The sequence below is a fragment of the Blennius ocellaris genome (genome assembly GCF_963422515.1).
Source record: "Blennius ocellaris genome assembly, chromosome: 12".
Lineage (NCBI taxonomy): Eukaryota > Metazoa > Chordata > Actinopteri > Blenniiformes > Blenniidae > Blennius > Blennius ocellaris.
This window is the reverse complement of record NC_137661.1, coordinates 6158685-6173720: the sequence shown is the minus strand read 5'-3', so window position 1 is coordinate 6173720 and position 15036 is coordinate 6158685.

Sequence of the window (15036 nt, the reverse complement as noted above, 5' to 3'; positions counted from 1 at the left end):
CACCTGAATCACTCTCTATCCTATTCCTTTTTTTTTTTTTTTTTTTTTAACTTTCTCATTACTTCCACTTGCACCCTCCTCTCCAATTACAGGCTAGTCTTTCATCTCCATGGCCAAGGAATGGAGTGATAGGATCAGGAGGAAGAGTGAAGAAAGAGTCTTTGTTGCCCTTCAACTCCTCCATCTGATACCCCACCCTGGCCTTCTAATAACCCTGGTGCTGCTTGGGTCACTCTAAGATGTTGGCTCGCACAGTGTCAGTTCTTCATCGTGATATGACAAATGATGCATCCTCCAGTATGTCCTACTGTAAATCACAACAACAGAATGTCATTTTTGTTCCAAATAAACTTGTGTTTTAAACACTGTTGGACCACAAAACAAACATTGTATTTCATTATGCATTTCCAATTGTATTATACTATCATACAGGTCTTTGATAATGTAGCAGTTTTCATCACAAAATAGTGCAACAATACAAGCAATTTAAAAGTACAACATTTACCAGTTGTGCATTTTCCTTGACATTGTTGCATCAGGGAGTTGAGTTGTGCAATTCTCACAATGCAGATAGCCAAAGTCACACCAATTGTGGTTTTCTTACCCACTGGATTTTTGGCTGCATTTGAAAGACCAAGTCCTTGGATGGTATCTTAATGTTGTCTTTGGGTTTATGGCGGATTAACTTTCAGTCAGCTCTGTTGCCCCACAAGTCCCAGCTAATCTTGTGCTATGGCATTCTTGGTGAAGCTTTCCGATGACATTGGAATAAACAGACCCCAACAACAAATGCTAACAAAAGGATAATGCTATCCATTGCTAATGTCTGGGTAGGACTTCCCCCTGAGTGAACTCTTACTCTAGCAAGTTAAGATCTCCATAAATCTTCTAATGAGTTGAATAGTTTACAGTGGTTTAGAGGAGAGCAGCTATTGACAAAGGTTGGGGTGGACTGACATAGCTCTGCATGCAAATATATCTACTCCATCAAATTCTGTCCTAATGTCACTGTCAGCCATTGTTTCCACAAGAAAACCTGAGCTCATGTTGCCCCCCACCCCCACCCCCTGAACCAGGGCCTTTCCCAGAGGCATAGCCCTCCCATAGGTAGGGTAATTAGGCCAGGTGAATAGGACAGCAGCCTGCTGACAGTGGGGCCTTGTTCCCTTCTAATATGGCCCATTGTCTAAGGCCTGAGGTAGAGAGGGGACATTTCAGTCAGGGAATGGACCAGGAGATGGGGCATTAATTTGAGTCACCATAATTGGGTATAATGCACTTATAATTGAAGATTCACTAGAAGGGAACATTAGAGCCAGGTCTGGTACTTTCAACTGTCCTGGTAAAGTGCTTTCTAGAGGGAGCAGGCAATCTATATCACATGGAGAACACTGTCAAACCACGAGGCAATGAACAATATGCATAGCTAAAATACAAAGAAATAATTGAAGTATAAGTCTGTATGTTTTGATCTACCTGTCATTCAGCATAAATACTTAGAAGAGTGGTGGATTTTGAAAAACCTGACTGAAGATGGCCAAATATGTTAGTGTAGTAAACCATGCACGTGTTCCCTGCTACTGGCCATGCCCATCTTTGTCTTCTTCCTCTAGCGCTTTCCCCCGGTCTGTAGCTGTGCTCCCTTCTAGCCTGTTTTTCTCTGATGCATGTAGCTGCTACAGGCAAGATAAGGCTGGTCTCCCCGAGTTAGAGCTTAGCATAATCCCTCTTCCTTCCTCGGAAGAAATATAAAAAAGAAAAAAAAAAACTGTGCTCGTGCTCATCAACACACAGTTGAAGAAGAGAAGAGATGGAGAAAGAGAAGACAGGGATGAGGGAAGTAGGAATGGTGAAAAAAAGGGAGGGAGAAACCGGAGGAAGTTGAACAGGAAATATAATAAGACTGCTGCTACATATTTAGCAAAATTTCACCTGGCATGAGGGATATACAAAGGAATGTGTGGAGCGGCAGTGGCACTGGAGAAAAGAAGAGGGAGAGTTCTGTGCTGCCGATGATCAGAGTGTCAGCTAATCCTTTGACAAGGGGTTGTGGGGAAACCCAATCCCACTGCCCAAAGGCCTGACATGCCTAAAGCTGGCATCCAACCTCCAGCGGCAGGATTCAGACAATGTGTCTGTGAGCTGGTGCCATTTACTGCCTAAGAATAAGCTGGCAAGGGGAGAGCAGTTCATAGACGGTCTACAGACAGAGCTGCACTCCACCTACACAGACACAAAGGAAATTATCTGTTGTGGAAGTGGATAAAACAGCTTCCAAAATGAGCGATAAACAGACGAAAGACTGCGGTGAGGAACAGACAGATGGATACATGCTCAGGGGTAGATGAATGTATAATAGATCAATGTGCTGGTGTCTTTCACATCCAACCTGCAGGTAGAGTTGGTAAAATGACTCAAGTACAGACCGAGCGGCTGACACACTGCTGTTGTCCTATTTTTGTCTCTTGTGAGGAGTAGAGACAATTGAAGAAGAAACAAGCAGGAGCTGTCACCTGTCATATATATATTGTTAACTATCAAAAGGGCGATGTAAGACAAATACAAAATAAACCCAAACGACGAGAAAGGCAGTGATGCTCTTGCTATCAAGATGATGAACCAGTATTGTCGTCATGCTGGGTTCTACAACCTATAAAGAAACAAAGAAAAAGAACCAAACATTTTTCCTGATTTTTGTTTTCATTGCCCCGTTTCTCAAACCACAATCCTTTTTTTAACCCTCAAACAACATAACACACATGTGTCATGATTCATATTGAAAACAAAGACGAAGAAAGAAAAAAAAACTAGATCTGGCAGGTGCAACTGGGTGTGACAAGTTCCTGTGACGTTCCAATGTCAAGATGAATTCCAGGAGGTAAAACATCAGCACAGATGAGAAAGTTGAGCTGCATTGGATTTGACACTCCAGTAATAGTTTGTGATTGAAAGAATGGCAGAAACACAATCCCTAGTTAATATAACATAGGGACAAGATATAACAGAAGCTAAAAGACTAAAAGACTCATCATTTTGATGGATCAACTGTCATTACTAAAGTAAATATCAAAGTATGCGCATACCGTAAGAAACAATATTGGACGCTGCGTTATTAACCTGATAAAGTTGTGATGGCCAAAAGCTTTTTTGGATATTTTCATGTATTTCACATATCCAACACTCTTGCCTCAAGGTTCAGTCAATTCTTTCTTGTGAAGCTAATCTAAAACAAGTCTAGTGTTCTGGTTAGAAATCAGGCAAGGGAAGGAAAAAAAAAATATACTAACCCTGTACAAAAACGAGAGAATTGCAAGAATCTATCATCTCTTCCCTGAGCCTTTAAAAGGGCTTTTATTTCACATTCCATCTTTTTTGATAGCTTGAAATCCATTTATGTCGAGAAGCCAAACATTTGCGGTTTACTTTGTTGACAGAATCACGTCTGACTTCAATTCGTTGAAGCTGAGGAGGAACAGCACGGCAGAAACGGGACACAACTTTGCGTTGTATCATACTGTTAATCACTTTGTGGATTGAAATCCTAAATGAAATTCAGACGAGATGAATGTTTTAATCAATTGGCAATCTGGGTCTGTCAAGAGATTGATTGAGATTGTTTCATTATCAACAAACAATTTCCACCGTCTGCAGCCTTATGGTGATTTTCATTTGTGGCAAACCGTGCCTCAAGTTGTTGGAGTTGCTGACAATTAAGGTGTCTGGTGATATTGCTATTCATCATGTTATTCAGTTTTATATTCTCACTGAAGTGTGCAGTATGCTTATGAAAATGCCTGTGAGGCTGTCTATGGTTCAGTGAGAGTATATATATATATAAAAGCAACTGTGCCATCGATGAGAGGAATGCATGCAGATGAAAGGAAGGAGAGTGGATGCAGAAGAAATACAGAAATAACAAAAAAAAAAAAAACAGCAGGATTCATGATGAATGTCCCTTTATGGTATATTTTATAGATGGATCAATTTAATGTATAATATGCAAAGACTTTTCTCGCTTTTCATCACACCTCTTTATTATAGAAGGAACTGGGTTATGTTTGTTAATTCACAGACAGCCTTGGAGACAATATAGAGGTAAAATGATAAACAGCATATTGAATTAGTAACAGAAACATGATGGAACTCCATAACCAGTTTATGTGTTATGAGTACACATGCAGCATAGCAGTGATATAGAATGGAGTCCCATTCAACTGTCACTGTTTTAAATCTGGCAAAATGTTAATTTTGACCCTTTCAGCTATTCTGTCGTCGCAGGTGCTCAAGCTCTATTGCTGCATTGAATAATGTTTTCCAACACGAAATTACATCAACCGAACCCTTTAATCCCTCATTATTAGTCAAGATCTAATATCCAACATTTCAGCTAATAAAATTGGAATGAACCTTGTCAAACAGGCATTATTTTATTCACATACCAAAGCCTCAAAAGGTTCCAAGATTAGAAGATTTTGGAATAAAGGATAAGTATTCTTCGCAAACAAATCTTGAGTGGACTCTTACTTTTTCCCAACATCTGACACAGAGAAGCCAGATTTCAACTAGTTCTTGTCCACGTTTTCTGAAGACGGTCTGGGAAATACTAGGAATTACTTTAAGCTAAATAAATACATTGAGCTTTACTTGCTGTGAAATTCTCTTTTGTATATTCTTCTTAAAGTCTTTTCATCCCAGCAACAACACACAAGCTCCTTTGTCAAATAAGTAACATTTATTGGAAGTTTTAATAGTGTCACAAATCAATACTATATAATGTAAGCATTTACTTTGAAAATGTAATCATTACAATTGCAAGTCACCCATTTAAAATGTAATCACTAACATACTCTGACTGCCACAAAATTAAAGTAGTGTACCAGATTTATTTTTGTTACTTTTCAATTACTTTAATACCAAACATTTTAAAAAAAGACAAGAGATTAACAAGGAGATTTTTTTACTTGCTCCGTATATTTTGTTCAAGAAACCTTTTTCTTGAATAGAGATACTAAAAACCCAGTGTTTGTTAATCAGGTATCATTATATTGAATATATAAAAGGGAAAAGAAATAAACCAACACATTTTCAAAAGGAGCTTTTTGAATGAAAGCTGCTCAACCAAGCAGAAAGACTGAAGATTCAAGGAAGAAATGTAAATATCAGTGTGTTTCTGGCCAGGTTCAGTGGGTGTTCTCCAACTGACCTGTGTCTTCATCAGTCAGGAGCAGGTGTTTCTAGATGTTTCCTCTAGAAAAATAACACTCAATTATTTAATTTAACAATTATTACGTTTTTTTTTTAATCTATTCAATAACAGGGTGTAATGACAATAATTATCTTCATAAACCTGCACAAACCTTGTATAATCAGTCATTAAGCGTTGATGTTAAAAGCACAGTGTAATACCAGAAGTAGTATTTACTGGTTGTCAGCCCAACTCCAGAATATATCAAAATGATTGTCAGAAACTCAGAGGAGGTGCGTTTAATCATTAAAACTGCACCAATCTAACCTTGTATTATTGTTAAATTGTAACTAATAGTTCAGTTTCCAAATAAACACAAACTACACAGAAAGCCCCCAAAAGCAGACAGAAGCGTTTGTTGATTAAATGTCCAACAAATAGCTGTGTTTCTGTGCATTCCTGAATATATTAGCAGTCTAGTTACTTCTCGTTGTTTCTTTAGGTTAACAGCCAATAGCTTGCACTGTGATATTGAGCCCGTTTATGGATTCGAGGTTGACGCTGGTTGGTTAACCAGCGGTGAATGTGTTGGAGTCCGACTGATCAAGCGTTTCCATCACATTTGCATCACATGTACTTGCTGTGGTTTTGTGCACACTGTGGATTTTTCTGCTGTAGAATCATTTGTGTTTTTAATTGTTATGCTTGTTTATTGTTAGGAAAAAAAAACAGTAATCAGATTACATATATTTACCCTCTACTGAAACACAGTACCTTTCCATTTTCTTTGTATCTAATTACATAATATATTGTAAATTCATGGATGGATGGATGGATGGATGGATGGATGGATGGATGGATGGGTAAAACTGAAAATATTGTAGCACTTTAGCCTTGTATCCATTGTAAAATGTTGCCAGAATGTTGTTTGCAGTTACGATTGTCCAGATTGGGTTTATAGGGTGTTTTAACAGTTTATCATAGAAAACACCAGTGTTTAATGGCCACAAACTTCCACTCTTGTGTAATTATTCCTGCAGCTGCTTCTGCAGTGACCCAATATACTATCTTCAGGTGAAAAGGAGTTTCCCAACAGTTTATATACCGGTGCAAGATTTTATTTTATTTTTCAATTCATTCATTGACAATGTTTTTGTCTCATTCTGCTTAATTTTAAAATGTCAATTGATTTACTTCAAACTAGTGTACACTATGCTATAAATAATATTATATTGTACTTTTAAGGTCATGCCTACATTATTTTTCTTGTTGTGTTTAAAGGTGTGTTGGAAAGTGAGCAATATTTTGGGGTTAAAAGTAAATTTTTCACATATCATTAAAACCCAGAATCTTTTCCATCATTTGTGGATTCACCTCTTATATATCACATATAAATCCCCCAAATCAAAAAATATAGCATCTGTAAATGTTAGAGTATTTCAAAAGATCAGATGTCTCTTTGACTGGAGGCCATAATTATCAAAATAAGAATTTTGTTTGAAAATAGGAAAATGTTTCCAAGTTTGATGTTTGAGTATCAAATGTCAAGAATTGTGGTGAACACAAAAGAAAACTGAGAAACTGGTAGTTCAGTTCAAAGAGGTTATTTAAGAACTGAAGTCAAAGGTATCTAAGGCAAGATAAAAAAAAAAAAAAAAAAAGGTGCAGAAATCCAAAAGCACAAAGGAACACTAGGAAAGGGCTGGATATGAAGACACTGACGCACAAAGAGACGCATTAGATACTAATCAGACGCACAGGGAAGTGACACATAGGAAGGGAGAGACAGGTGAGTACAAAATAAAACAGGATGGACAGAACACAGATAAGCGACAGATATTTTACACTGACACAGAGGGAGACCTGACCTTTAACATGGTCCTCTCACAATAAAGTGTTTCTTCAAAACAGTGTACCACCGTGTACAGAGCTGCAAGGTGGGAGGTGGCAGGTCCTCAGGGCAGCCGACACTCTCACCTCTGACGAAGTGAATGTATTAGTTAAACAAATATATCAGATGTTACATTAACTTCTGTTTTAATTATTACATTTAATTCTTTAATTATTATGATGTTCCAGTAGGTGTGACTGTCTGTCTCTCTGTGGTGGAACTTGTCATTTCAGACCACCCTGACGTTTATTTTATTTAAGCATTAGAGAACAAGTATAGATGATGTCACCAAACACATTTGACCAGACTTCGCTGTGTGTTTGTGTGAACTTCTATACTGGTGGGGACCAAAAGCTGACTACACACTAACCCATGAGAACTGAATGTCTTCATGGAGACAAAAATGTAGGTCTCCTTTTAGGCCAGTCAAAGTAATCTGAAGTGAAGAGGTTTGTGGTTCGAGTTTAGGGTGAGAATGAGGCAAGTGGTAGTGAGCACTAGGGTAAATCTGATGTGTTGTCTTGTGTTGTGTCGTGTTGTGTTGTGTCGCGTTATCACAGGGTTTAATGGGCTGTTGACCTCATGATTATCTTCTTTTTTGAATTTTGTCTCGTGTTACTCCTTAAAGCACTCTTATTCTAGTGGCTCATGATGGTTCTTCCGACTGGATTTGGGAAACTAAAGTTATAATTGGGATAATGGTCCTTGATATGTCTCTGGAGAACTCTTGATTTTACGCTAACAGTAACTTTACTTTCTTTTGGAGGTTTGATTTATGACAAAGCCACACACAGTTCATCATGCAAAGAGGAAGGAAAACAATAAAACATGGCAGCGGCATCTCAAATGTATACAACAGTTTGAATGAGGCTAGAGATTAGAGACGGGCCAAGCTGGATTTGTTGTCTTGCCAATCGACAGACTTGGCTCCAGCAGAACCTGATCTGAATGCAAATCTTCCCAGGAGACCCATTGTGTCTGTCTTGCAGGAAAGCCTGTATCTGCAAAGCCTCTCAGCATTGGATTACTGATCTCCGGGATCAGCGGTCAGGTCACCAATCAACGTGTGATCCAGACATTAACCAGCAGATCTCATGTAGGAAATCAGATGTGCATATCATATTAACCGTTTCTCTAATTTAAGGATACATTCGTTATCCCCTGCAACATCTTTCATAAAGTATTTTTATTTTTATTATTTTATGAAACCCTTATAATCAGTGATACTGATGATAAGGCTCTGTAAACCATCTTTTATAACAAATACATTACATGTTTTATTTTTTTTAAGAAATACTCATTTCCATATACATATCCCCAATTTAGTTAGATTTATATTTATACATGTCTTTTAAAACATGAACAAGCTTCTCATAAGGATGCTGTTGTGGCAGTTTTTCTGTGCTTACACTATCATATCAATGCCGTCTGAATTATGAAAGATTTAACCCGAGGTACAGTCTCAGAAATAAAACAGCACATCATCGTGCCCTCTTTGTGCCAGACCTTTAACAGGTAATCTGAAACCATTCAGCCATCCAATTCCCAGACTGTCTCCTTGAATTAAAAAAAATAAAAAACAGCCTTCAGCTTGGTTGAAAACTGTCATTCTCTTTTTTAAGCAAACACTGACTCAAGTCTGAAAATGCTGGGCGTAGTGCCAATTTAAACATATACCAGGAGATGTGGCAAAGTCCACCAGCAGCATGATGCTGAGGAATCCTGACGGCCCTACCAGGTGTGGAATGCCAAAAATACAGAGAGAAAAAAAAAAAAGCGTAATTGCGGGTGCTCTCTGTAATTAGTATGTCTAAATGATGTTAAGGCAACATTTTCCCTGCAAGTAAACAAGGTGAAACAGACCCTGCCATTTTGAAATGAGGTTCCATACTAGGCTTTTTGAATACATCTTTATATAATTTTCAGAGTTTAAATATTCCTCAACTGTAATTGTAGTAAAATAAGTAGAACCGATATTTTGCTCATTTGTCCCCAACGATTCCTAATTTCCTTCATATAACACCTAAAAAACAGAGAAAACACACTAATAATCACACATGAACCCATACACACCTACAGGGAGTTTAGAATCATCGCTTTTGAGTTTTTGTTTCCGAAAAATGTTGCAGTTACATGGCAACATTTTGAAAACGGTGTCCGTTTATATGGAAATGGCAGAAACGCTGAAAATGATGCTGTTATCATGCCAGACCACAAGTTGGCACTGTTGGTTGATTTGCCCAGAGAACAATATTCTAGAAACATTAAGAAATGCGAGTACCGTACACAAATATTTGTATGGATGGAGAATGAGGTTTATTGCTATTACCGGTGATTCTCAAATATAACACAAAAAAGCCCCAGGTGAATATGGACTGGGCGTCAGGACACTTTCAAAAAGTTCCTCCTCGGGTGCCGTTTTCAAAAAATTGCATTTTCACTGGCCCCAAGCACCATTGTCATTTAAACAATAAAAAACAACACAACACGTCAAAAGTGACATTTTTTTCACTTGAAAACCTTGTCATGTAAATGGTAATCTGAATTAAACCAATATTTTGATATTTGAAATTACCAGTGGATGTTGTAAATTTGTAGCAGCAATAATAATTGATGAGCTCTATTGGCCAGTTTCACATTCAGGAATTTATTAAAACCAGGACTAAGATAATTTAGTTTAAATTAACATTAATCCAGTGGCTTTCTGGGATGTGGTTTAACTTCAGATTAACTAGTTCTAGACTACAGACTCAGGTCAGGTCTCAGACTCAGGTAATCAAGGACTACTTAGTGAGGGTGCTCTGAAAACCAGGGGTGGAGTATATCAATATAAGTTTTGGCAGTGTGTGTGTGTGTGTGGAACTGGAGTTTGACCTGATCTAGAATAGAGAAAGGAAAAACTTCAAAAAAACTTCAGGGAAAACAAGAAGACACTTCAAAAGGAAATGATTACAAAGTTCCCCATAATCGACGACAAACATCAAGGTTCAATCACAGAAACCAATAAAATATAGTGTGATTTTGAATGAATATAACTCAGAAAAGTGACCAACAGGACCCTCCAACAAGTTCAGGTCAGATTTTTATTTATATTCATTTATAATTTATCTAATTTACTTATATTATCTATAGTGGCATAGGCACACACATACACACACACACACACACAAACACACACAGACACACACAGACACACAATCCCTTTGAAATATTCTGTGAAAAAAGCCATTAAAATACAGTTGAAGAAAACATCATCCGATGCTCACGACGAGCGTTTCAACATCGGTGGCGGGGACCGGGTTTGCAAAGCTTCTGCTCCCAGTTCAGTAGCCAGTCAGTCCAATTCCCCCGGCTCTCTCTGATTTGTGACTTCGTTAAAAAAGGATCTTTTTTTCGTGTCAAGTTGAATTAGCATGATCACTAAACACACCTAGAGTGAAGCTACTAATTACTCGGAGCTGTCAAACTGGAGTCCGCTTCGGATCACACGGGATTGACAGTGACAGCTAACTGAATACTGACTTGAGATATCCCAACAATTTGGAATGTTTTAATCATTGCTTTAGGTTATGATCACCCAAACAGGTGTAGACCCACTGGAAGCACCGTGGGGAAGCAACCCCAGCGTGATCATGCATGCCTGTACTGGGCAGGGCCAATGTCTGAATCTCAGGATGAAAAACATTAATGTTCACTTATGAGTTGCTTTGAATTTTTCAGTTGATTCGTACCTGTTTATTTCTTTGTCTTCGGCTACACCCTGTCTGGTCCTGCACAGGATTCGCTTATTCCTTCAAAGTTTTGCTGATTCAGTGTTTTCTCTGCACAATAAAAACAATAAGCTATGATGTGAAATAATTCACAATTTTACGCTGTTAGGTTTTTAAATTGTGCAGATTTTAGAGGCAATTCAGAACAGTGAGGTAGTTTGTTTTATCCAGTAATGTGATTCAGAGTATTCATGAAGCAGAAATAAAAGCAGGATGAAAAAGAATAACAAAAAACTAAATGCAGAGACAGAGAGAGAGAGAGAGAGGATTATTGCTTTCATACAACTTTTCACTTTTCCAGGTCCGAGCTTGCCTTCTTTATTTATTGCCTCATCACTTCTCAGACACTCTACATGTTGAAGTCACTGCTGAGAGACACCCAGAGACCAGTCAAGCTCCATTGCCACCTCTTACTCTGAGATACATTAAACACATCCAGCCAATCTTCAGAACCCACTGGTTAGTGTCTGATTGGTAATAATATCTGTGGCTTAAATGTATTGTCAAATTATTTGTATTATTATTCATTAAATAAAGAATCTTTGTGTTTGTCCGGTCTTACAAAAGATCTGCTTTACTTTGTGTGTTGTGAACTGTATTAAATGATCATTTATTGAGGGCCACCAGTCAGGTGAATAGTGAATAGTGACATCAATAATAATATGTACAGCAAAAAAACCAAAAAAAAACAATGGGAAAAGCAGAGACAACATCACATCCAAATTTGAGTCAAACTTGTTGTGGCTCATTGGACCACAGCAAATTTGTCCCAGAGGAAGGACGAGCAGGAGAAAGCAGAGAAAGCAGCTCCAAGCAGAGGGAGGAACCACAGGGATCAATAAAACTCTTGATCTGGCCAAAACCACCAAATGTTGTCTTTTGGCTGCTCCTCAGAAACCAGATCCAGCGGCTCCAATCAGGTAGGACTGATCACAGGACAGATCATATTATCATATTCAATATAATGAAGTGTCGGATGGAGACCTGCTCCATATGAGAAATGTCCTGAGATGCTCGATGGTTCAGCTCTACATTAATGAAACTGACCTGAACTGATCAGAAGGCTTTGTGAAAAGGGGAGGTTTGTGCTGAGAATTTAGAGCATTTTAAAAAGTGATACAGTGTGAGAAGCAGAGCCAGGGGTGACGAGGGGATTGATCCTGTCAGTATGGAAGGAACAGCTGAGCTGTTGGAACAGTGTGTGAACAATCAAGCAGTACTTCCAATATATGAGACGATTCTCAACAGTACATTTTATTAAAAACAGACTCAGGAGCACTTTGACCAGAAGAAGCTTGAGGCATTGATGCTCATGAGCACTGAGGAAGGAATCCTCATGTCTGTGGACAATGATACAGTCATAAACAAAATGGCAGAGACCAGTGCACTGCACAGGTGGCTTATTAATATTTCAGGGTCGGCCACGTTTCTTTAGAAGGCTATAAGAGGGGCAAAACGGCTCATAAGAGAAATTAATTTACTTTACAAAACGATTTATTGGAACAAATATTTACAATTGGTAGCCCATCTTAAAGACAAGGGGAAGGCCAAATCGTCTCACTCCATGTTTCACAACCCATCAACAAATGTCTGCTGGTATGAAGAGCCAATTGTTCGGGCAGCAGCTTTTCTTAGCCTGGGCATCATTGGCCTGAGGGTTTGGGGAATATTAGTGAGGTGGCTGCAGAGAGTGCTACCTGGCAACCTAAACCCGTTGTGATGGTTGGTTGCCAGAGGTCGAGGCTTTTGGAGGCTTGGCAGCTCAGTATCTTGTGCCTCCTTTATGTCTGTCCAGAGTCAAGACTCACCGCCGGGTGTGACTTCAAACACATATTGCGCTTTCTTTTGTCCTTATATTAGTAATACAGTTTCAGTAATACACACCAAAATCAAAAGTTGAAAGACTAAAGTCTTCAAATGCTGGTGACGAACTTCAAAATGACCACCTCCATTCTATTTTTCTGTTCAAAGTCTTCCTTTTAGAAGTTGCGAGGCAAACATTGTGCTGCTGACATATTTTCTATTGCCCCAACCACAATGTAAATTATGCATTGGGTTTGCCGCTCATTATTTTTAAGTAGTATCAAAACAAGAGAGTGTTCTCAGGCTATAAGTATAAGCTTTTTTCTTTTTAATTTCTTTTCTTCCTTTTTCTTTTTTTAATGTCCCCCCCCCCCCCCCCACTTTATCAACACAACTATCACGACAGACTCAAAGAACCCTGGCCTTGAGTCGGAGGGCAAAATGAAACAGTTTCACCAAAATTTTGTTTTCACCCCAAAATAATTTTTTTAAATAATGCTGACTCGGAGGCTTACATCGTGCTATTCGGATGGGTTGGCGGGATGAACATAAATAATTCATACGTACATGTAGGCTTAAGAACTGCATAGCCAATAAAACATTTCGTTAAAGGCAAATTTTAAAGTCTCTTTAGCTCTTTAACCAATTTTATTAAAGCTTTTGATGCTTGATCCTTATTTGTTTTGAGTTTTTTTTATTTTTTTTATTTACTTTTGTCCAGTTGCACATGTTTGGCGAAACTTCACCATGTCCCTCTTGGTTTAATGGCAGTCACACTATGGAGGTGATCGTCCTCCAACTTTTCAAACTCAGTTACTTGACTACAAACAAAACTCTAAAATGTTCTTTTCACCCCGTTTGGATATCGCTGTAAGTTACTCATTTTCTGGTCATCGCCAGTAATGATGGCCAGATGGTTTTACATGGAAGTGATCCTTTCCTGCTGTGAGTGCAACATCCCACCAAGAAAACAGCCATTGCATCAAAAAGAATTGGGTGCACCCGATCCATTTAACTTCATCTGCCACATTATTGGCTACAGTTATTGATTTCCCTTTCATGATATGGAGATTCATTCTTACACAAGTGGCCATCTTCGCTCTGATAACTTTTTAACCTTGAGAAATATGCATGCAGAGGCAGTCCAGAAAGCGCGTCGTGTCCAGTACTAAATTGATGAACTGGCAGGCATTAGCATAGTTCGAGTCTTTTCCCCCGGGGGAGCGTCAGTAGCCTGAAGCTGTTCGCGCTGCTTTCTTGTGTGTTTGTCAGCATGCGCTCGTCCGTGTGCGTGCGAATCTGAGTGTGTGGGAGAAAACACCTACTCTGTATGTGTGTGCCTCAGGCCCCACTTGTGCAGGTGGGTGGATGCATGTAAGCCTGTCAAGAGCATTTGGAGAGGAGCTGCCAAGGTGAGAGAAGACTGACCCTGGCCACCTGTCCCTGACACCCACCTCACAGCTCTCTCTCTCTCTCTCTCTCTCTCTCTCTCTCTCTCTCTGCTTTCCAGGCTCGCACTCCTCCCTTTTCACACAGCTATTGCTCTTTGCTCAGGTGATTGATTAAGCTCGAAAGCCCTGCGTTTAAGGTTGAAGGGTGCGACACACGGAGGGCTGGTGGATGAATTACCTGGTGGTGGACTCTCTGTCCTGGTTATTCAAGTCTGACAAAGGAAGGAGCAGACAACACCTGTATCCGGCTCTAGTATCACCTGGCTGACACCGCATCGAAGGAATGCCAACTCCAACCTGACACCGTCTCACCAGTGTTGCACGTCTATTCTAATTATAATCATTGGCCATTTAGTAATTTAGAGATGAACGATACCCTTTGATTTTATACTGTACGGATCAAAATTTTGTAGCATGCGAACGCAAGTCTCAAAGATACGCTCCGGTAATTTGTTTTTGGCAACGCAAGCTTAATTTTTCTTCGTCTTTCCCTTGTACAGAGGAAGAGGTTCATCTGTCAGCTTCCAGTCATTATGACTTCCGTAGATTTCTTTTTTCTTTTTTTTTGGTGTGTTTTCCACTTACTTTCCAAGCTTGCAGGCCCTTGTTGACATGAAATGGGGTGAATCCTTTCTGGATGAAAAGGGATACCTTGTCTGGTTGTAGAACAACACAGGGCTGGTGCTTCTTTCAAAACTCTACAGACTTGGCATGAAAATGGCCACCCCCGCACTCAACCCTCTGTGTTTATGCTTCTCCAGACTTGTGAAAATAAACACTATCCTTGGCAGCTAAAACACCGTCAACTCATTGCCACATACTGATTGAACAACATTTTGGGAAATAACTACGAAGAAAAAAAAAAGGGGAAAAAAAAAAGATGAGAGACTTCTGAAAGGGTTTGTTCCACAAAATGTGAAATAATATCAAGTCAAT